This window comes from Manacus candei, unplaced genomic scaffold (genome assembly GCF_025592945.1).
Source record: "Manacus candei isolate 608988 ecotype Guabito, Panama unplaced genomic scaffold, ASM2559294v1 h1tg000153l, whole genome shotgun sequence".
Taxonomy (NCBI): Eukaryota; Metazoa; Chordata; class Aves; order Passeriformes; family Pipridae; genus Manacus; species Manacus candei.
The window spans coordinates 617288-641558 of record NW_026138201.1 but is presented as its reverse complement, the minus strand read 5'-3'; the positions used below and the strand labels follow the sequence as shown (position 1 = coordinate 641558).

The 24271-nt window shown below is 46.9% G+C and overlaps 1 protein-coding gene and 1 long non-coding RNA gene across 4 annotated transcripts in view; one reads left to right on the top strand and one right to left on the bottom strand.

Moving 5' to 3' along the window:
- Positions 1-24271, bottom strand: part of WNT7B (Wnt family member 7B) — an 85139-nt gene that overhangs the window by 49676 nt on the left and 11192 nt on the right. The window lies entirely within an intron of this gene.
- LOC127463299 (uncharacterized) overlaps positions 1-24271 on the top strand; it is a 136251-nt gene that overhangs the window by 108874 nt on the left and 3106 nt on the right. The window contains exons 11-12 of one of the 2 annotated variants that reach the window (XR_007900767.1): positions 11030-19299; positions 21451-23717. This is a non-coding gene — a long non-coding RNA (uncharacterized LOC127463299). Of the gene's footprint in view, positions 1-11029; positions 19300-21450; positions 23718-24271 lie in introns of those variants that run through there. The other variant, XR_007900766.1, reaches the window with a different exon arrangement.

Below are 24271 nucleotides of genomic sequence, written 5' to 3'. Positions count from 1 at the left end.
CGTCACTCAGAAGGAAAATGTAAACCCAAAAGAGAGATCAGATAGCTTGTGGCATAAGGTCCTAAGACACTGCAGCCAAATAAAGGCACTTCTACTGAGTGAAGTCTGCAGCGAGACCTGGCTGAAATGCTGAAAACTTCCAGCAGTAAAATAGGGCAGACCAGGGAAAACTGGGAATCTTGGGAGAAAGAGACCTCAGAGAGCAAAGTGCTGCCCTCCATTGTGAGTGTCCCCATGCCCACAGTGAGGTGCCAGCTGTGGCACAGCGTGGGAAGGTGTGCACAGGAGGGAGGAAGGCAATGAGGGAGCTGCACATGGTGGCACTGCTGGTCCTCACCAAACACCAGGGCACTGCCCGGGGGTGCCAACAGCTGCAGTGTGCCCAGACCATCCCAGAAAGGATGGGCATTATGGCAGAGGTCTGAGATGCTTGACCTCAGATGACTCAGTGTGACAAATACAGGGCTTTCAGAGAAAAATAAAACTCTGCATAGCCAAGATAGAAACAAACAAACAAAAAAAGTGATAATTCAGTGTTTGCCTGATGGCTTTTTTTCTAGCTATAAAAAGATTCTTTTCCAACCCTTCCAAGACATAGTTTGTGTATTTTTTGTGTCAGAAAAGGAGAAGAAAAAATCTGGCACTTTTTTTTGTTCAGTTTCTAGAAACTGGTGTTCTCCCTCCCTTATTTCCCTATCCACATGCAATGACTGCAGTGTTCAGTGCTGAACTGGAAAAGCCTTCTCCGAAGGTGAGGGGGCCGTTAAGTCCTTGGATTGTGTGTAGAGACCATCTATGAGGCAGTGGCACATAATGGCAGCTGTGCTGTTCTGGGCTGCTGGAAATAATCCCAAGGCTGGCCACACTCACATCATTCAGAGCTGCTGGTTTCATCATGATTGGAATCAACAACAGGAAAGTAAAGAGCTGTATTATTTTTGCTTACAATAACTTGTCTCAGTGGTCCCTGATGCTTTGCAATGCCTCACATCCTCATGGGTTCACAATTCTGCACAAAATACCAAGATTCCACCTATATCCCCCCTGCTTCACTAAACTCTCTGAGCTCCCACAGAATTAAGCTAATATTTTCAAACTGCTGTTACTCCAAGCTAGAGGAGGTAGAATTACACACCCCTGACAACAAGGCACAGTAAACTGTTGGGTAGCTTTTATTTTTGCCTTATTGACAGACCGTCTTCCTTGTGGCTGAGATCCTTGGGTTTGATTGCAAGCTGTTGACTTGCAAGCTTACAGCTGGCCCAGCCTGGGTAAAATCATAAGGAAAGTTGTGTAGAAAGCTGCCAGATCATAACCTGATGCTGATGTGGGTGACTAACAAGAAAACATGAAGAAATAGGTCCCTCAGAAGATCTTGTGAGTTACTGCAGCCAGGAATCAAAGCCAAATTCCTGTGATTTCTGCACAGTAACTTTATCAAGGAATTAAGTGTCACTGCACGAACTCTACACTTATCCTTGCTATCATGGGTTGGTTTCCATCATTTCTTCTTAATTGGCATCAGCTGACAGTGGGAGCAAACACATTCTGAACCTTCCTCTGAGCAGCAAACCAAATAACCTTCAAACCTGTCCTGTGTAAACTAAAGAGAAGCCTAAAGAGGGTCTTAAAAAATCAGGGATTGAAAATTCCTAGCAATAGCAACAGGTGAGAAGTGGCACTGCTAGAAGTGTGAATACTGAAGCACAGAACTGTGCAAAAATGTTTGGTTTGAATTTGAATGTGGCAATTAATCCATAACATCTTCTGGTTCACTAAGATTTCAATGAACTTTAGGAGAAAAGTATCTTAACTGCTTCCCTACAATCTTAACTTAATAAAATTTTTCTCCAGTGGCTCCAATACTGGATCAAAATCACACAATCTGGTCCCAGTCTTGGCTCTGACTTGCTGGGTATGTTTGAGTGAGCCACTTCCTTGCCTTCTGCCTCTTTCCTGCTTCTTTGCATGTATCTGGTTTGCCTTCCTAGGCAGAGTGTGGGCCAGGATGGTGACTTGCCCATTCTTGCAATCTCTTCCACGCTACAGACTGAGTGCCAGGCATTAATTTATCTGAAAAATTAATTAGAAGGTGCATACCAACTGACTCTCACATAGGTAATACCAGTAACAAACAGGCTGACAGCAGAAAAGAGAGGCACTAAAAAATTAGAGTGCCCTCAGTTTTAGTGCTTCCCTTTGCCATCCAGATTACCCTTTTGAAAACTCTTTTTTCATTTTTGCTGTAGTTGCTGTTATTCATTTGCACAGAAGAGAGATGTGGGGTTGGGATTTGGTTTTGTCTCTCCAGCTGCCCACAGGTTTTTCCTAGCTGGGCTGATGTTGTTGCCAAAGTAGTAATTCTAAAACAAACCATCCTCTTCGCTCCTGCCCAACATGTGTCAGTGTTTTCCAGCTCCAGAGAAAGTACATGAGTGTAGGCACAGCAAATCTTAAATATCTCCTTCAAGCTGCTCAGCAGTACCATCTTAAGGACAATGTCAAATGTAGCTGTGTTAAACAGAGGTGTTGGTTACGTGCCTGGGGTGTTAGTGTTAGTTTGTGTACCATCTCCCACTAAAGACAAGGAGGATGAACTGAATGTACTAAACCTCACATTCTTAACGTAGATGCAGCAGTGTAAGTCCAGCACAAGTGTTGTGAATTTGTAAAATTTATAAAATTGCTGGCTCCCCACTTGGCAATGCCACAGCTCCTCTCTGCTCCCCTTCCTTGCCTTCTGCACATTGCCCTGGCTCTGGAGGGGTGAGCTCCCAGAGCACCCTGGAGCCATGGTGCTGCACCCTGGCTGTGCCCCCACGGGACACCCACACCTCACTGCCTGTCTCCCGGGAGCCAGGGGGCTGCATGCTGCCCTCTGACACTTTGTGACACACCCAAATCCTCTTCTCACCCCTAAAGAGGTCACCAATTACTCATCTGAGGAACCCAGCATTAAAGGACGTGCTGGAATGGATCTGGATTTTACATGAGCATTTCCCAGCATGAACGACCCATCGCTCCCCTTAGCACTTTGCTCTAGTGATGGAACAAAAATATGAATGATTCTGTTTTCTGCCTCCAGTCATTGATTCAGACACTCACATTTGTCACAGAAGAGCAAATGACAGCCAAAAAGAAAACCAAAACATCTGCAGTATGAAATCCAGTTCTGCCCTATCACGCTGACAGCAGCATCCTAAAATACAGTTGCCTTCTCTTTCTTCAGTCACTTCTTCTTCAACCTCACTGCTTTTCCCGAGGTTACTTAAACTGGTGAGAGAGCAATTTAACCCATTGCTTCCCCTACCTCAGGTTCCTCCCAGCTTCCAGTCTCCTGGGGTGTTCAGAGGCCAGAGGGTACTGCAGTGCTCACTCCACAGACACCCTAGAGGTGTCTCAGAGGGACAGCTCTCACCTTTCCAAGCTTGCCTTGGAGCTAATGCAGGAAATAGGGCTGTTAATTCCTGCTGGTTGCAGAAGTGGCCTCATGGGATCTGTAGGGGAGCTGCTGTCAAGCCACAACATCTATTTTCCCCTCAGCTCCTCAGCAGCTGTGGTGTGACGAGGTCTCCCAGCTAATACTGCTCTAGGCAGAGTTTGGGCCTCTCACTGTGGAGCTGGAGCTGGGAGGTCAACCACTCTTCTGTCCAGATACATTCCACAAGATCCTGCTTCTTCAGGGTAAGCCACACTTACCCTGGCCTAACACAGCCAAGCTGCTTTCCAGGCACCTTTTACAAGGGTTTTCTCTCTTAAAAAAAACACAAACAACCAAACAAAACAAAACAAAAAATACAAAAAAAAAAAAACAAAAAAACAAAACAAACAAAACAAAACAACAAGGAACTGAAACCAACCAAACAAAAATAACAAAGCAAAATCAGAAATAGCTGAGGCTGATTTTCTTCTTTCAAATCACAGTCAACTCCACCTTTGTTTCAGATACCAGCACACACACGTACACACGTACCTGTGTTCACACACACCCAGCCACTCACTTGCTCCCCTGCTCTTGCAAGGTGCAACCAGCCACAGAAATTACAGGGTGTTCTAACATCTTTATCTAAAAATACACCTTGTTTTAATAAGACCCAGGGTTTAGGAGCCAGGATGGATTTAATCAAGAGCCTATAAGCAGGGTGCAACCTTCGGCAAACTTCATGTGAAATTATCACGTAGCACATTTCCATCAGCTATGTGGCAAAGTTCTCATTTGCCCCGTGACTGCTTCTGTTTCTCTGGCAAGTCACAAAGTAGTTCTTTTTTTCGTTGCCTGCAAGGCATCCAGATATGTCTCTTTGTTTACTGTGCCGTTGACACAAAGGACTCCAGTGTAACAGGCCAAGTGGATGTATCTCTTCATTTTGAGTAAGACTCGCAGGATTAGCCTTCCAAAATGAAAGGGGTGCAATAAGCCAAATACCAGAGTCATTAGAGCAATGCGATGGATGGATTTGAGCAGTGCCTTTAAAATGCCAAACTGTTAAACTCCAGGATTTAACAGGCTTCAATTAACTTGGCGATTTAAAAGGGAGTGAGCCAATATATTATGATATAGCATAGATGAAGCCTCAGAAAAACTGTTCCTTAAAATGAAAAAGAACCCAAACAATTTACATCAGGGTTTCCCGTCCTAGTTCATTCTGCCAGTCTTTCCCTTCAAACCTCTGTAAGGACACATAATACTGACTGATAGAAAGCAACTCCACACTAACATTTGCAGGTCATGAGGTCAAGCACTTGCAAGTCAGAAGATGCCAGAACAAGGGCTGACCATGGAACTGGAATTCACCTGTCTCCTGTGTGGGCAGTGGTGCAGCCTGCAGTGCCACAGCAAGACAGCTGGTTTTCCACAGGACTCTCTCCTCCACTTAGTGCACAGGGTGCATGCACTCCCTTCACGAGGAACTGCTTCGTCCTGCTTTCTCCTTGCTCACTGTGCACGCCCCAGGCTTTATAAGCATTTCAAACTCTGCTTTATTGATGAATTCTGAGCTTGACCTTGGCTTTTTTATAGTGATGATCTATGCAATGTATGAGAAAATCACAGAAAAATCATTCCATAATGCCCCTTTGAGGAGAGGAGACATGAGTCCTCCCACCTTAGAAATTCAGCAAGATCTATGAAGTATTCACTGATCCAAGGGGTTCAGTTTGACAGCACTTAGGACACAAGCCCTCAAAACAATTTTGGTTTGTTGTCTGAAGCACTGATCTTTCTCACTTCTGCAGCTGGGATTGTTCCCCATTTCAGCAAGTCATATCCTGGGAACCTGAATCAAGCAACCAAGTACAGGGAGTAGCTACTACTAACTTAAAAAAATTAGTTCTCCATAGCAACACTCAAATACAACACGCAAAAAAGGGTCCCAGAGGACCCTTCTGCTCCCCCCAGGCAGCCCATGCTCAGACACAGCCCCTGGAGGAAAGCCTACCAACCCAAAGTCACTGGAAGGGAATGCCCCAGGGTGTGCCCTCCTGAGGCAGGGATCCTGTAGGAACATGACTGTGAATTAAAGATCACACACTCACTCAGGTGGGAGCCACACTCAGGATCCATTGGCAGTTGTCAGGAAAAAAATAACTACAAACCCAAACTGGGAGCTTTCAAATGCCATATTTGGACACAACTCTGATACCAATTGCAAATTCCTGTTCAAGAGCACTCTGGAGATTAGGAGACAAACAGTCACGAAGGTCAGGGCAGCATCTCTTTCCGTAGCCTCTTTCTAAGCCTCTTCTGAACTATCTTGTCTGAAATTACTGAGGCAGAAATTTTGTGTCACAGAACAGGAAAAGTCTTGACACCAAATCAAATGCATAACGATCCCTCCTATAATTGCAGATAAAAATTCTCTCTCCCTGCTCTGGGTTGTATGTATAGTCCTCACACCTGTGGCCCCGTTTCTCACCCTTATATCCACTCTGAACAGTGCTACAGTTCACGTGTAAATGGAATTGCTTGAAACAGTGCAGGTCCATTATTGACAACTACATTTGAAATTCACTGCATTCAAATAAGGGGAAAAAATCACTTCTGAATGTTGGGAATGCCCAAAGTTTGGGCTTTATAACATTTTAAAAGGGTCAGAGAAAACTGCATTATCCTAGACATTATTTTGCTGCCTTACCTTCAAAGATGCACTTCTACCTTTTTTATTTCACAAGGTTTCTTTTGTTACTAAAATCCAAGAGCTGAGTAAGAAGATAGTTATAACGCTTATCATTTCCTTCACCCTTCAGTGCATTTACTGAAGAAAGAAGATAAATGAAGCATTGACAGGGTATTGCACCCCCACAGGGCCAACCCTTGTAAGAGATAATGTTGGGAATTAAAAGCAGTCAACAGTGATCTCTCTGCTTTGACTGAGCTCCCAAAAAAGAAACTTTCAGATGGAAAAATATTTCTGCACAGATTGCAAGCCTCACGTTCAGTGCCACCTGAAAACCAAAGCAAGCAAGACACGTAACACCGAGATGAAGTAGCTCTTTAAAAAAAAAGTATCTTGCAATGCTTTATGGGCAGTAGTTACTGAGTTATGGAAAGAAAAGCCACTAGAATAAGAAGGGTTTTTCTTGTATTGTTCATGCATTCTAGCACCCATTTAATAAGATATTACCGGGAAAAACAACACAGCATCTTTCTGGAAAGGCTAATCATCTGCTCCTGCTGCCCATGCCACAGAATTGCTGCTGATCCGGGTTCCATTATGTCATCCCCGCAATACCCCTGCCCCTGCACTCACAGGCCTCATATCTCCTGCTCCTCCACTCACATTGCCTTCTCTGCTCCTTCTGACCACAGGAAACAGTTCTCATTTATGACTTTCTGAGAATTAGCAGTTCCTAAAACCTCTTCGGTATTTATGATAAGTGTTGGTATCTATAGGGTTCGATTGACTCACTCAGCAGCCCTTTGCTCTCTGGTGGTAATTGCCTTCCGCCCACACTCTCTACCTTCCCAGATTTGAGCTCGTTTCTCTTTCTCTCTCTCTGTCCCTCCCTGTGACTCACCCTCACTGCCTGGAAGTCCCGAGCACACACTGGCAGCTCCAGAGATTGTGTTACCTCTCCCCAAACTGCTGCCGAACCCCTTCCCTGTTTCAGAAAACATCTTTGCTCTGCTCCCCTCTCACCTGTACCTTCATAGCCCAAAACAAAGACTGAGAAGCTGTTTTGCCTCAGGAACAGCAGTGGGTTGGTGTAAGTCTCCCCTGTGCCAGGGAGGCTCAGGTTGGATCTCAGGGAAAGGTTCTTCCCCCAGAGGGTGGTTGGCACTGCCCAGGCTCCCCAGGGCAGTGGGCACGGCCCCAAGGCTGCCAGAGCTCCAGGAGGGTTTGGACAACATTCCCAGGGACAGGGTGGGATTGTTGGGGTGTCTGTGCAGGGCCAGGGGTTGGACTGGATGATCCTTGTGGTCCCTTCCAGCTGAGGGTTTGATTCCCTATCCCACTTTCAAGGAACTGTTGCTATCTGCCAATGTTGTTACCCTTCTTAGTCCAGCAGCCTGAAGAAGGATGTCACTGCTGCAGCACCTCCACACTATTTCAATTTATGAGGGGCTTTTATAGCTCCAGGTCAGCCACCCAAAAATCCATGCAGCACAGAGACTGACATTCCTGCATTTTCCCTGATACTGCTTGGGTTCCTTGTGTGTGATGGGATCACAGGCACAGAGCAGAGTTTGGTCCTCTGCCTCTTTGGTATCCCAATTGCTCTCTTCTAACTCTTGCATCTCAGCACTCAGGCAGCCAGGCTAGGCCTAAACGATTTTGATGGGAATTAAACAAAGATTTTTCACAGAATCATAGAATACCCTGATAGACTTCTTCCCTGGCCCGTTTCCTGTGCTGTTCAGTGCTGCCAGATGTGCCTGAGGGAGGCAACCATGTGCCCCAGGTTCCCTCTACCATCAAGGAAAGAGCCAGCCACCTCCCAGGATGATTCAGGACAGAGGTGGATTGAATTACCCATGGACCTGCCCGTGTCTCCATTAACTACAGGAGGCACCCAGGGAGACCAGACTCCTAACTTGGGAACCTCTCCTCATTGCCTGCCTTTGGTTGCATTAATCCACCTCTGCGTGTTGCTGCAGATAAACATTCAGATGGATTGCAACACTGCCTTTCAGGGCTCTTTGAGCCTCTCTTTGTTCAGCTCTAATCGTGGGGCAATTGTGGTTTCCGCAGAGCGAACTTTTCAAAGGAAAACTCCGACACACAAATATGTATTCCAGTTGACTTGGAAAACAACTCTGGATTTTTAACACTGAGGCCAATTTTCTGCCACTGCACAGCGAGTCATCTCTGAGGAGCCACTCTGGTATGCCCTGGCTTTAGCAGGAGCTGCCAAACACGAGCAGCAATATCTGCTGTGCTCCAGGGCCACGCGGGAACGCTCCCCGTGCCTTATCAGCCCCTCCTGGGCTGGATCCAAAGCTGAGAGCAAGCAGCAGGAGCCTTTCCACTAGATTAATTGCACTGGGAGCCAGTACTCACAGCAAAAAGAGTACTTTACATGTTCCTGAGGACATGACAGACAGGTGGGGTTTGGATGTTCCATGGAAAAGGGGTCTGAGCTATGACCAGACTGAGGTGCCAGTTCTCCACAGATCAGGGTCCCTGTGGCTCCACAGTCTCTGGTGTCCATGCCTTTCAATGCTAGTGGGGTGCACTAATCTTCCTTTCCTAGGCTGAGGATGACTTGTCATACATGGTGTTTCACAAGTGAAGATAAGAGCCTTTTCCAACCCTAAGCTCCTCTCTATCTGCTCCATGCAGCATTCTGCATTTGAATAATAGGGCTGTCAAGTCATCTCAGACTTGAACTCCCATTTATGGCTAAGCTTTTCATTTTTATGCAATTAGCAGAAGTGGTAGCATTTATTTGCATTCAAGGGAGACTGTTCCCTCCTCCTCCCTCCCACTGCAACCTCTACACACTCCCCTTCCATCAGCTGTGTCTCAAAGTGGGAGGGAACTGGAGTAATTTGACTCACACCATTAAAGCAAATGATTGTATCAAACAAAGATGACCTGAACCAAAGTCCATTTAAGTCTGCAAGTCTCTGGGGATTCCAAAGATATTACTGTTCTCACTGGCAATAAGTATAACAGGAAACCAGGGTTGGTACCTGCACTCATGACTGTTGTCCTAATGTTCCTGTCCTGTGCACAGCTTTTCTCCTTTCCTTCCCTGCTGGACCAGGGCATGGCCAGTGGTTGATGAGCCCCAGAGGTGCTAGTGACTGACACTGTTAGAAGATAGTTTGTGTGGGCAGCTGCAGAGCCCAGCTTAAAATAAATACATAGCAGATGTTAGAATGGCAGTGAATGGGACAGGACAATGCTGGGGTTGGAGTGGCCATCCCTGGAGCCGAGCTGGAGGAGACCAAGAGTACTGGGTCACACCACACCTCTGTGTACAGGGTGGCTGGGGGGCACCTCTGTGAGAAGAGGCACGAGGAAGGGAGCCAGGCTGTATGCATAGCCAGGAAATGTGTGTATCTTTGGCTGGATGTACAGACAAAAGCACACACAAGAGCAAAGGAATGCTCTTACCTTCAGTAACATTTTGTCAGTGCTAGGGATGGCATCAGAGGCAGATAATGAAATCCATCCAGCACCCAGATTTTCCAAAGAAAATGTCCAGCACAGAACAGTCTGACTTCCTAAAGAGCTCATTCATACCTCCTTTGGACATTACGTGACGCTACACATTCACATGGTCCCTGTTTTGCCTCTCTCAGCTTTGATGGTGTCAGGCAGATTCCCCAGAGAGGTCTGAGCTTCTGCGTTAAAGGCAGCTCTGAAAAAGCAACACAAACTCTCCAAGCAAAGGTCTCAGAGCAAAGGGACAAACTAAACATCCCTGGGCAGGAAAAAAATGTAACTGAAAACAGTCTGGTGAAGCAACTGCCCACCCAGGGGAGCAGGCTGTGACCAAAGCACACACGTCACCAGTGGCTGCTGGTGGCACTCAGCCCTTCAGTACTCACCCCATGGAGCACACAGGCTTTGGACATGCTCAAAAGTGTGTGTGGAAGGTTTTAAACATGAGTATGCTCCCACTGAGTTCAAAGCAGAGCCAGTGGGATACTCCCCGACTCAAGCATTTGGATGAAATTAGGCCACAAAACGCCAGGCAGCCTCCTGCTGAGCCAAGCTAGGCTGGAACCCAGCACAGGAGAGTGCTGTGCTCAGCACAGACACTGGTGTCCCTCAGCCTGGGGGGATATCAGCTGGTGAGCTGTGGAAACCCTCCTGCCTTACTGATCCTGCACCTCTCCTGCTCTCAGCACATTAGCCCAGGCTTGCTGGAGCCACTTCTGAAGCCCCAAAGCCAAGCAGCAGTTAGGAAACCACTAGCACATACGTAAACATTTCCCCAGAAGCGGCGTCTCCTACGTCAGGCAGGACAGCCAGCCTTGGGTGACTGACAGGCTTCATGCATAGTGTCTCCCAGGTCATTTATGCTGTGCCCCCGAGGAGCTAGGAATTGACTTCTGTGCATTTCTAGGCCTTATAGGATCACACTGACTCTGGGGCAACCCACACTTTCATGTAGGTGGTGGCCTGAGGTTGCCTAAGAAGTGCCCCTGGCCCAACACATTCTCATTTGCCCCATGGTCTGTAACTTAGGAGGCTTTTCACACTTGGAAAATTACAATTGCATTTTCTCCTGCTTGCAAATAACTCCACTAGACAACAAAATATCCAGCTCTGGGACAAAAGTGGGAGGACGTGCTCACAGATTCCTTTAGGTTGGAAAAGACCTCCCAGGTCATCAAGTCCACCCTGTGCCCGATCCCCACCTTGTCCCCCAGCCCAGAACACTGAGTGACATGTCCAGTCCTTCCTTGGACACCTCCAGGGGTGGAGACTCCACCACCTTCCTGGACAGCCCCTTCCAATGCTTGACAACCCCTTCTATGAAGAAATTCTTCCTGATGTCCAACCTGAACCTCCCTTGGCACTGCTTGAGGACCTCTTGTCCTGTCAGACTGATGTTGAACTTTGGTTTCCAGATCTACATCAAGTTCCAAGTCATCAGGGCAGTGCCAACCAAAAGGATTTTGCACACCTGGACACTTTCACACCTCCACAGTGCCAGTGCTGTATTACAGACAAGACCCTGAGCTGTCAGGACTAAAGACCTCTGGCTTCGGAGGGAGGTGGGTGTGGCCAGCAGTAAAAATAATGTTACATAACTCTCAGGTATAACCCCTTTTTCTGTACAGGGCATCCCAGGAGAAAAGTGAAGGCAGGTACCTCTGGGCATCACTCTGGCTGCAATCCATCCCAGCACACAGGAGCACCCACAGGGTCTCCTTGTGCCACATGTGGGGCTCCGAGAAAGCCATCCCTGGAATACATGATGACAGAGGCAACAAGGCTTTGCTGCCAGCAGCTCACACACCCCCAGCAGCACTGTGCATCCAGGCTGGCAGGCTCTCCCACAGACAGAACCGGGGCCAGCTGCACCAACATGTTCCCGCTCGCTGCCAGAGCCGCAGCCCCGCTCCCATCCCGCGGCTCCAGAACGAGCTCCTCGGCCCTTCCACACAGAGCCCTGGGAGCTCACTGCTCCCCTCAGCCTGCCAGGAGCCTGGAGCCTCAGCTCCCAGCAGTGTGAGCTGCCCAGCTCGTGTCACAGATCTTGCTTTTCCTGAAATCTCTGGAATGGCAATTAGTGTGCCTGCTCATTTCACTCCTGACAATGTGACCAGGAGCTTTTAGGAGATTTGCTTATGGATCACTTTGGGATGAAATAGCATCTGAAAAGGATGCAGTAGGGAGAAGGTTCCTCAGAGCCATTGCTGATATGGGACTTATGGAAGGATTTCAAGTTCTGCACCTTTGCATAACAGCCCTACTCCACCTCCTGTCTAAGGGCTCAAGCCACCAAAACCCCTTCCTATGGAAGCTGCCCAAGCTCCAGAACTTTCAGAATCCTTGTGTCCACATCTCTACTTCTCTGACCTCCTCTTGCATTAAGGAAGCACAAGGAAAGGATTCATGCTGCAACACAAAATGCCATGTTTTTTATATCAGAACATATAAATGCACAAAAGAAGTTTTTAAACAGCACAAGAGGTCATGCCCAACCAGATGTCTTGTGTGGCTTCAAAGATATAATTTCACTGCAATATTGCTGTGGCACGTTTTGCCAGTGCAGGTAAAGGCCAGATGAGCAGAGCTCCATTTATTTTCCCCCTCATAAAACTCAAACTTGTTTCCAAAGTCACAGCTTTAATGAGATTGGAGATTTTGAGGTGTCCAAGTTAGTCCTTGAAGCTAGTCCAGCCGCAGAGGTGGTGCAACACAGACATGACAGCACTAACGAGGGTGCATTAGGATCTTAAAGAAAGAGGGGTACACAAGAGGTGAGTATCACTCAGGGTTGCACAAGTGTCATTCTGACATTTCTTTGCCCCATTACTCCACAGGACCTTTAGCAGCACAGCCCAGCACTCTCCTGTCTGGCCAAAGGTGCCAGCACACCGACGGATGTTTTTTGAGAATTCCCTGCTCCTCAGTAGTTAAATTTTTGTCCTTTGCAATTTCCAGATTTCTGACAGAACTGCTAGTGACAGTTGTAATAATATTCTGCAAAATGTTGTGGTGGTGATTCTTTGAATGCCTTTGTGGTTTGCTGTCCAGAGTTATAATAACCTATGTTTGCCCAGATATGTGTTCTCAGCTTGGAAGCACTGGAGCCAGCATTTACTCTCCTGCCTGGGCGACTGCACGTGTGTGCCTGCATGTGCTGCTGAACGTGTGAGCTAGCTCCAGGTGTTTGCCAAGTGCTTCCTGGTCCCTGGGAGGTACAATTTGGGATTCACATCTCAGGGAAAGCGTGAGACTTACAGTTAATTCCAAATAGTAGAATCCACCAACGGGAATCATGGGTGGTTTCTGAGCCTCCTCTCAGTTTCATGCGTTTATCTATCAATTCTTTCCTTCCTTAATCATTTTATCTTGGAAAAAATACTGGAGGGAATAGAGGAGAGGGAGAAAAAGTTTGTATGTCAAGAGACTGAAACTGGCACAGCCACACCGAGATTAGTTTGATAAGAGAGCTCACGTCAGATGCCAGCCTTGCTCTGTTCCTCTCCAGGAGCTTATCTGAGGTCCTGAGAAAGATGAGATACAGTAGCCAGTTTGTGTTAACCTTTGCTTGGTCTCAGGTCTACACGTACAGGTCCTTAGTGAAAACTGCTGAGTGAAACACTGAGAAATCAGGCTTGGATACACTGAAATCATAGATGTGTGTATGAGGCACCAATCCCGACCAAAACTGTGCAACTTTGGAAAGACAACTCTAAGCAAAGCTCAAAAGAAGATCCCCAAACCACTCATAAAGTATGTTCTCTGAAGTCTTTCTGTACCTTATAAAACCTTTATATATCTTTGTGTCCATGAAGAAAACAAGAGGAGAGATGTGAGATATGCATGGTACTGGGCTTACTTTTATATAAAGATATATCCCAGAAATACTTTACAAATAATAAACTAGACCCTGGTAGTGCATGGATGCTATAAAAGTTAGGGTTTCTATTCTGTGCCAAGCAAAGGCTCCTATATATATTTTTAAAACTGGATCTCAGTCAGCTGAAATATTGAAAAGAGTTAGTTCTAAAGATGGCAAGAAAAGAGCTGAATTTAATTTGGGAAGAAAATCCCGCATGGTTTGGCTGCACACAAACAATGCTATACCCCCTGAAAGCTTGGCTTTTGAAATGAATTCATGCTCTAGAGGAAGGAAAAGCTGAGCATACCCTCAGCAGTGACTGTCTGAGCTCAGCCTCGCACACAGTGTTACACAGCACTGGCTGTCACCAATGAATTGCAATATTATGGATTGCCACTGCACACTCTGGTTGTGGACTCTTGGACCAAACAGCACTTTTACCCCATAGTCACAAATTAAATCCTGTAAAGACAGCCTTTAATCCATGTCCCTTCAGACCATTAATATTACACTATTTCTGAATCTCTAAACTTTGCACCCACGTAAGGCTTTCTGTTTTGGGGATGGTGGCATGTTGGGATCCTAAATAGCAAAATTTCCCTTAGGACAATTCAAGAACCTCATCAGAGACCTCAAAATCCTGCAACTGTAGAGCTAAGCACAATTTATGTGGAGCAGCCATGCAGAAAATCTTCTTCCAAAGCCAGATTCTCAGTACTGATGTAAACTGCACTTTGTCTCTTACCTCCTTTACATTCCCTCTCCTGCACCCCCTCAAAGAGGGCATCACCCTCTGCTGAAACCAGCCAGCTGAGAGCTGTGCTCTGTGCTTCGTGGTGCCTCTCCCCAGCCAGGGATGGGCAGTCACACCCTGCCTGGGCACACACCAGCCCGCAGCGTGGGGCTGTGTCTGGGCACAGCACAGTTCCCTGGGCAGTTCTGCTTCTCATCGCGCTTCCTGACACTGCACTCGCCTCCTGGCTCCAGGGGATGCTGCTCTCCAGGCTCTGACCTCATGCTGAGTGCCAAAGAACCTGCTCTCAGGTCATTAAGCTTCTGACCAAGTGATAGCTTGGGCCAACAGGACGGGTTGAACTGTGATGCAGGTCAATGCTGAACCTCCCGAGGGCTGCCTCTGTCTGTGGAACCATCCTAAAGCCTGTTTCATCCTCCAGCTCCCTCTTTTCCAGGCTTCCATGACTTTTCACCTTCTTCCTTGCAGTTGTCAGGATCCTTCCCCTCCTCACCTTCCCAATGGGCTTTTCCACTCCCCCCTTCTCTGCATTCCCTTCTCCCTGGGGAACACACGGGCCCTTCCCTGGTTGTCACTGCCTTGCCACCCATCGCTCCTCATCACCTCTCTCCTGAAAGCTCCTGGGACCTGAGGCTTGGTCTTCACACACAGCCAAAGGCTGAAAGGAAAAACCTGACTGACTTACATAAACTCACGTGTCTCAGACTGAGATTTCTCTGACATTGGACATTTCCAGCTCACTTTTCGTGGGTTTTCGGAAGTGAAAAAGTAAAATTGAGAGCTGTCACCCAAATTTAGAGCTTGGTTTGGGAAAGTTAAGCATGAGTTGGAATTCCTTTGTAGCCAGGGAACACACAAGGATGCTGGGCATTTTGTATGTCCTGTGTTTTCTACATGTGGGATGTGATCTGCTTAAATATATGCACGTAACTACAAGCCTGTATGCTTTCAGCTCTCCATGTGTTCTCTTGAATTTAAGCCTCAGCTGCTATTGAAAGGGAAGTTTCTACTCTGGAAAAAGAAACTATACATAAAGGGATCCAAATAAGCAGAAAAACTCAAGAGAGCTTTGTAGACACACACTTATTTAAAAAAAAAAGAAAAGAATCACTATTTCTGTGCACATCTAAAGTGCACTACATATAATCTTTTAAACACAATTTCTTCCCTACTTTCTCTATTTTCTTCTATTTCTTTTGACAGAAACTATTCACAGCAGAAGGATACATTGAATAAAATATTTTTTTTCTTATTTTAAACAAAATAAAAGGTAATCTGAAATATATATTTCACAGTCCAAGGCCAATAAACTACTGTGAGATATCTACTGGTAAGATGCCTCTGACATGTCTGTGTGAGAGAAAGCAGATCCTACCCCAGACTCACAATACCGTCAGTCAATACCATCATTTTTTCCTTCATCTGTTGCTCTGAATATCCATAGCTGAAATGGATTAGCTGAGAATTTTCTGTCATTATAACAGTCACTCCTTCAGTGTCCCAGCATGTGTCACTTCCATGTGCAATGGGGAAGGAGGAGGCAGGTGACTCCCTGTTCTGAGGAACTAATGCAATCGAAGTAGAGCCTTTGTGCTAAATGCAAATCACTCCCAGGAAAGACAAATCCAGTCACCTCTGAGGAATTGCTTCAGCTCAGGAGAGAGCTGGTGGCAATATTGCATGGCTACACATCACCTGGGAAGGGCCAGAAAGGTGTTCCTTCAGCAGGCTGACAGCGTGCTGCTCACCCTCGGTATCCTCCACTTCCCTGCCCTGCTGGGCTGTGGGATTTTAGGAAAAGGATTTAGTCTCTGCCTCCTGCAGTTCTGCAGCAGCTGAGAAATGTCACCTCCCAGCACCTCGGGGTGCTGCTGGGCACGCACAGAAGTTTGTGGTGGGTTCGACAGACACCACTGACAACATGAACAGCTGCTGGAAGAGCTGCCAGCAAAGGTGGCTGATGCCACAGATTGGACACAGATCACCAGGTATTGCCAAAAGAACAAGAGCAAAGGAGAATATGATCTTCAATTTTAATGGTAGTTTCCCTCCTGAGGGACTATGGGATAAATCTGAAGGTGTAAGATCAATTTTAGGTCTAAATATGGAGCCCACTGGGGTGCCAGAGTATGTAACCACTATCTCTGAGAGCTCATTTTGGACCACACCACATGGGTCTGCCACCTGCCATCTTCCAAAATCCTTCCCAGCCTCTGAGCCCTCTACAATCAAGTAATGAAAATTATGCACCTTAAAGTACCAATGTGCATATTAAAAATCGGCTGATCAAAGTAGAATCTAGGACAAAAAATAATGTTTCCCTTCTTAAAAAAAAATTATTCCGGGAAACCGTATGGCTCAGGGGGTTGGTGTTGGGATACAGAGCCTTTCATCGCTGGTCCAAACATGACCCAAGTCAGTAGTGACCAAAAAAATGGTTACCATTTGGCAGATGCTTTGTGGCCTAGAGTATTTGAAATGAGCTGATGGTCTTAATCCAGTTCCCAGTGGAGGACTATCCACATCACAGAAACCACCACCACAATTGGCACCCTCTTTGGCAGCCCTGGCAGGTTGGCCAAGGATTAAATAAGTACAGAGACTGAGCCACCCGCTTCTGCCTAGCTAGAGGTTGCCCCTCTAGGTCATGGATGAGACACAGGGATGGGGTGGAGTGGGGAAGCTCACACACCCTCTGCCTGTGCTCTGCTGGTTTTGTGGGTAAGGAGAGGAATTCATTTTCCAGGGCTGTGATTCAGGCACCCTTCGTAAGCGGCATATTCGTGTACATGCATTTAATTTAAGAAGGAGACAGAAACTGAGAGAATTTCAGGATTTATTCTCAAAAAATAAGATGCCAGATTGATTTCTGGGAATTCATCAAAGTCAGGGTAATTGTGCCTGGGCTGCACTTAACAAAGTGCACACAAGCAACCTGTAGAGCAGCTCTGCTTCAAGAAACATTCCTTTTGCTGTGCTATGTTATCAGTCATCACTTTAATTATCTCACAAGATGTCTTAGAGTGAACCCAATCTGTGCCAGCTATTGTCAGAAAGCTAAAGCTGATTTCTGGTTAGGTATACAATGGCAACTACCACGTAAGCAAAGATCTGATACACATCAAAAAGTCCTATTTGGGCAATATGAAGAAAAGCAGGGCTTTTGTCAGTGCTGAAAGGGGTTTTCATTTTTGGAGAGGTAGGATACATTGTTCCTTCTTTCTAATAAACAGCACTCCCCTAACAAAATATTGTGAGCTCAATCCTGCAGTTATTCAGGCAATGTTAGGTTGGAGCCAAAGTTTAAAGTGGAACTTTGGGCAGCACCTGGGCTGGCTGTGAGAAGGGCAAGTGGCACAAGCTTTGCACGTGCTTGCCTGTGTGAAGGCACAGAGTGATCTTGCCCCACTTGCAGGTCCAGCAGGCAATGCTGGAAGAATTTTCCTGCACACAGGCAGGAAAGGCTTCCCCAAAGTCACAGCAAGATTTTGGCAGAACCTCAAGCCCCTTCTGGGCTGTTTCATTTCATCCTTCTTACAGCAGTGCAGCAAACATGGCAAGCCATGAGAGCTGTGCCCCCAAGGAAAGTCATGGGGAACAAACTCTGCAATTTACTTGAGGCCCCCCTTTCCTATTCACCTCCATGACAGCCAGGGCACCTCATTGTCTGCTGGACCTTGTTGCACCAAGTCTTTCATAAGAAGGGGTGAATATCTGACTGGCATTTTTCACTAATAGACTGATTTAACACCACCTTCCACACTGACAGCAAGGCTGCAGTGCAGGGCAGCCTGGGACAGCAAGGCATCTTCATCCTACAGAAAGGAACTGTCATGTGATCTCTCCTGCAGCATAGCCCTCATATGTGTAAGTTTTTAAACCACTTCTTGCAAAATAGAAATCCCAGGAAGCAAAAGTGGCAAGCTGCTAAAAGGTTCCTCATCTGTGACAGCCAAAATGGAGCATCTCATCTAAGGGAGTGATTTCATTATTTACACCTGAGTTAATGTTCAGATCAGTGGGTTTGCAGGAAGGGAAGGTCCAGATTTGGCAATAAGCAGAGATCAAGGTGCTGGGAAGTAGGACCTCTTCCCTGTTGGCTGGAGGAACACCACTCAGCCAAGGCCACTGCCTGACCCTGGACATCCACATGCTCCTGCCATGCCAACACATGTTAGGTGTGAAGAGCACCCTAATAGAAGTACTTGACCCAAACTGAACAAATTTCCTAATTGCAGTAAGGCAACACTTGAGGGTGTGGTTACCACAGAAATCACACCCATGGACAGATCAGGAGCACCTGGCTGCACCTCATGCCTCCTAATGTCCCAGGGGCACAATTATCTCATCAGGTGCCACCTGCCAAGTCTTGTTGCTGGGGAATTGGCTTCACGGCTGTGCAGCTGGGGTGGGGACAGCAGAGGAGCACGGAGGGCCAGGCACACATGCTCCTCTTGGGTGCATTCCTTCAAAGTGAGTATTTACACCAGGAGGGTGCCCAGGTTCTGCTCAGAAGCATGTCTGTGTTTGGGGGTTCCAAAGCAAGGAGCAAGCTGTTATTGCTGAGTCCTGTCCAGCACCCCACACCCTCTGCACAGCTTGCATTCTGTGTTACTGCTTCGTGCACATCCCCGAACTTGCTGCTCTCCAGCCACTCAGTGCAGCCTGCAAGAGTCCCAAACAGATGGACGAGCCTGGAAAATTGCTTGACTGGCAATTTTCAGAATGTTTTGCCCTTTTTCTCCAAAAAGAGGATAAGGTCGAAGTGAGACAGAGGCTTTACATCTTGCAAGGTGCTCTGCCCATGAGAACAGCAGACTGACATCCCAGTGCCCGGCACACATTGGGCTGAGGTTGTGCCGTGCATGTCACCTCTGCAGGCAGGTCCTTCTCTCTTCCCTGCTCTCCTTCTTCCCCAGGTCAAGGGTGAAGCCTGACCTCCACACAGCAATTAATGGATCAGGGCCCAGCAAGACAAGCTAGACTAAACCTCTGCCTCTGCCAGGACAGTTGAGCTCCTCTGGAACAAGGAAGATCACAAAACCCCAGACAAAGCTCTGTGCCTAGAGGTAAGTTACTCTCGGTCGAAAGGATCTGTCTGGGGAACAAACTTTCAGAGATTAGCCTAATCCAGAGCCTGATGACCTTTAGGTCACAGTGCAAGAACTTCCTCTTTGATACATCTTTTACACCATAACCAGAGTGACATTAACAACAATAACCTGACCCCATCCCTCCCCTCAGAAGCACCTACGCTGGGCAGAGCTCCCCAGAGACAGAGAAAGCAGAGGAACAAAAGACTCCAGGAAGCCTACTAGGGATGTGCCAATCTAATTATCATGGGCAGTGCTCAGATACTGTGGTAAGAGGTGCCAATAAAAAAAAAAAAAACCAAAACCAAAACCAACCAAAAACTGTAAAGCTGGTTGATGTACCCTTTAGGCCATGGGAGTGGAGAAAAAGGAATTTACTGTGAATCAGATGACACCATATTTATTTGCACTCCCACCCTCAGCCTTCTTGATAGCGTCAAAGTCCACTGGGTTTGACGCTATCCTGACGAATTTAGCAGTAGTCCAGAGCAGCAGGGAAGAGATTTAAGCCACATCCTTTGCTCCTTGCTCACTATGCTGTACAGCAGTGCCCTTCTCCAACCAGCAAAATCCTCCTCTTCCTTAAGGCTCAGCACAACAGGTCTGATTCAGGAATGTTCCCCTTCCTCTTCATTCCCCTTGAATTTCTCACCCTGAGTCATCCGACTACAATGTAACTTTAATGTGGAAAGTTTTGTGGGTACGTTTTGTTTTCTTTTAGCTTCAGAAAAGAAAAGGTACAACCAGAGGGGGGAAAAAAAGTGTCTCATGGTTGAGAGGACTCTTTTAACCAAGGAGTCACATGGCTCCCTGGCGAGCAGCCAGAGGAGTCATGAGAGATGTGTCCGTTCCCTTAACCATGTCCTGCCTGCCGGCAGCCCTGGCACCCGGGCCGGCTCTGGTGCCCAGCCCGGCTCCCACGGGAAGGCTCCTGCGGCAGGAGGGGGCTCTGTGGGAAGTGACCTCGGGACGTGGGTCAGCAGCACTTTCCCCCGAGCTGTCCCCGAGGCCACGCTGGACGTGGTGCTGAAGCAGGGGATGGCAAAGCCACGTCTCAGGTGCGACACAGTCACACCGTCTCTGCTGCCTGTGGTCACAGAGTCCCTGAAAGCGATGATGTGGCACTTACGCCAAGTTTTCTCTTTCCAAAGTGCTGTGGCAGCTTTTGCTCTCCTGCCCCTCCCCTCCCTTCAAGCCCTGCCAGCGCTGTTATTGCCCCATTAAAGCTGTGGGAAACCGAGGCAGGCAGCACTCATGATGCTGCTGTTCAGCATCTTGGGCATTGGGCCAGTCTCGGACCTTTCCTGTGCTCACCACAGAGCAAAACCCACCACGGAATAGTGCAATCTTTAGAGGGGCTGGCACTGGCCAGGGTCCAGGTCAACTAGAGATGTGCTTGGGCTTTTTGAGATGCTTTCCTGCCTTGCTGCTGGGGATGTCGGGACTGGTGCTGGTCCTGCATGTCCACACAGCTCTGCTGGGCACGGGGCACCCCAGAGCAGCTGCTGCATTCCCCCAGTGCTGAGGGAAACGATCCTCGCCCAATTCACTTCAATACTGGTAGGATTAATTCACTTATGATCCTTGCATGAAAGAAACTATTATTAAATGGTAGTCACATTTCATAATTATGTCTCACTTCAGCCAGATTAGGAGGGTGGATATGATATCCAGTCCCAGTACTGCAACACTTGAGAATTTTAAATTAAATACATCTCCCTGTGTTTTCCAGGCCCTGCTTGAAGGCAGACAGATCTTTCTGGCTCATGCTCAGTTCCAGCTTTGAAAGCTGGGTTGCCCTGCAATGCCTTGCATGTAACAGCAAATGCTGCAGGGCTTTTGAAGTGCTTCTCCCCTTAAAAAAATAAATAATGTTTTGGCTTTATGTCTGCTCTTGCTGGTTCCACAGGCCATGATTCTTTCAATGGCCGTAGAACCAATTTTGGGTTGTGTCTGACATGGCGTCCTGTAAATATTGCTTTTGCTGTGTGTTCTTGAGAACTATGACCACATTCCCTATAAATTGCATAAAATGGCAGCCTGTGCCAAGGCTGTATTCAAATGGATACTGGAAGAACGAGGCTTGTGCTGACTTTCTGTTTGATTCTCCTCCTGCTTGCGCCACAGTCACTCCAGAGCCGCTCCTGCTTTATCAGCTTGCTGAGCTGTGGATGTGACCCCAGGGGAGAGAAGCCTCAGGCCCTCAGTACTGAAAAGACAAGGTATAAGAACTTCCCAAAGTGCTGCACAGATCTGAGTAGTGGCCATCCAGGAGGACATGATTTTGAATGCCTTTGCTGTGCATTCCAAGTCCATGGTGGTGGAAGGAGGCAACTCATCAGCGCTGCCCTCGCACCACCCATCTGCCAGGAGAGCCCACCGAGTCCCACCAGCTGTGAAAGTGCTGCCACTGACGAGCAACAGGGTGTCTCTGCTTCAAATAAAGCATTTGGGACAGACTAGTGGACTTGGTGCCACCACACAGAGGAAAATTCTTCTGCCACGTGTCAAACACCTGAGCCTGGATTTGCCCTCATTTGCACACTTGCTATACCACTGGATGTCCTTTTTTTAACTTTTTAGGAACTTGGGGGGGAAATCTGACCTTGGACAAAGAGCTGGAACAAGACTATGTCACCGTGATGATTAAGTGGGATTTTTGCATAAATATGAATTTTATCCTTTGTTGAGGGAAATCTGATCCACAAGCACAGGCTGGAAAGAAAATAAATGTTCAGAACTGTGACTGCAGCACGGGTATAAACTGTATGCACTATTAAAATCATTTCCAGAAAAAAAATACAGTAACTCTCTGATTTAGCCTGTCTTGAAATTTTCTAAAGATATGATTTGCTGTAAAATAATTAATAGGTGATAATCATCTTGCTGTCATATCCTAGTAGAATAAAGATGTTTTTATGATGAGAGCAACTATTTGGCCTCATCTGCCTTAACTTCAGAAAAGCTACCTGTACTCCCTTAGGACTGAACAAGGCAGTTAACTTTCAGCTCCATTGTACTATCCAGAAAAGTGACTTTTAGAAAGAAAAGAAGACATGGAGAAGACAACTTTTTCGTAAAAGGTTCCATTATCATGCATGTTATCATGCATATTAGCATGTTATCTAATGATTTGTCCTAACATCATTTAGGCAGTAACAGGAGGAAAAAATTATAGAAGTGCATTGCATACGGACAGAAAAACCTACTGAGAAAATATTTGATCTCTGCATCTATAATTTCTTCACATTTTCTCTAGCTGAAGTATTTGCAATGTTCCTTGGGCATGTGTGTAGCAAAAGCAAATGCATAGGAGTTGTCTTGGCAAGAAGTGGAGAGCAAGTCCTTTGTAGCTCTCGCAATGGAGAGAAAAGATATCCTTTTACCTTTGGAGGAGGATTGAAGGGAGAGTAAAAGAGAAGGAAAGGGTGCTAATAACCCTTAAAAGGCTGAAAGACATTGCCCAGGAACCTGCCTTCCCTGGAGTCTCTTCCAGAGCACGCCTGTGCCTACCCTCCTGGACTTCCTTAGCCTCCCACATAATTCTGGACTTGCAAGCCTGGAGCTTTCAGTGACAAGTTTGTTCAGCTCATGGACAGGGCATTCACACGTGCATGGCACAATCCCAGAACACAGAGTCATGGAGGGTTCTCATGGAGAGAGGCCTGGCTGGTTCTCATACAACCCTTCCACACAGAGCACTTCTGTTGCACTCTGTCAGTTCTGTGCCTGGGGCAGGCTGGGGTGATGCTCTACAGGAGGGCAGGGCAGCATCAAGGAGGAAAGAGCAAATAGAATGAGAAGAACCAAGCAGACAGGTGAACCTGGAGCTGCAAAGGGCCATCTGTCAGGCAGTTAGCAGCTGGAGGGGCTTTGCCAGCAGGCATGAAAGGCACTGGTAAGAGTCCACTGAGGGTAAAACAATGTACAGAGGTTCTGGGCTGAAGAAATTGGGCTTGCAACAACAACCAGTTCTGTAACACATGGTGTCAGCACGTCTCCAGAGCTCCTTTGATCTATAGCTGGTCCCAGCTTTCTGTTGCTTGTGGTTACTTGGGAGGACTAGAGGGTTAAAGAGGCTCTCTGGCAGCATTTCAGCCCAAATGACACAGTCCCTGCACTGAGAACACACGTTCTACCTGCAGCAGGACACAGTGCCAGGTACTCACAGGGCACTGCACCACTGCATGAGGTGCCTGTCAGTATAACTGTGTAATTGCAATCACATTGTTTAGCACTTTAACACCTCCTTTGAAATGTTGTCTTCTGAGGGATTAGCCTTGTTGGGCGTTTAATATGCAAACATACCTGCATTTAATCTTACCTACTCATCTAAATATTTCATGTTGCTTTATACCCACTATTGTGTGTAATAATTCCATGCTGTCATCCTACAAATTCTGGATGCTGCCACCTTTCCTTATCATTACTTAAGTCATTGTTTTTTTCAATTTCAAGGTGTGCTAAACATCTAATTCCCAGAACTAATCGCCACGAAGGATTGAGAGAGTTGCCTTCATCCAAATGCATTTGGATTCAAGGATGTTCAGAACTCAAGTGCTTGCTGGAGACCTTGGCATGGAGAAGAGTAGGCAGTCACAGATTTACCAGAGCTCTGTGGTTTTAGACAGAATTTTATTCTGGGTGTCTCAGTGAAATGATGGACTTTATCTTCTAGAGCTACCAAGAAATCATATCACAATCACTCTCCCATCTTTCTGTAGCTCCTTCGATACAGGGCAATAGCCTGTACCAGACAGGCATGCCAAGCTCACAGTGCTTATGGCAGCCCAGAGAGAAAATACCCTTTATCTTTCTCATTTATGCTCATTTCTCATTTTAGCTAATGCTAAAGCTAGCTTTAGGTGATCCAGAAGACAGCTGATACCCTCTGGAGATTCACCTGTTCTGTCTATAAGCCAGCACATCTCTGAGGGATGGTGAAGTG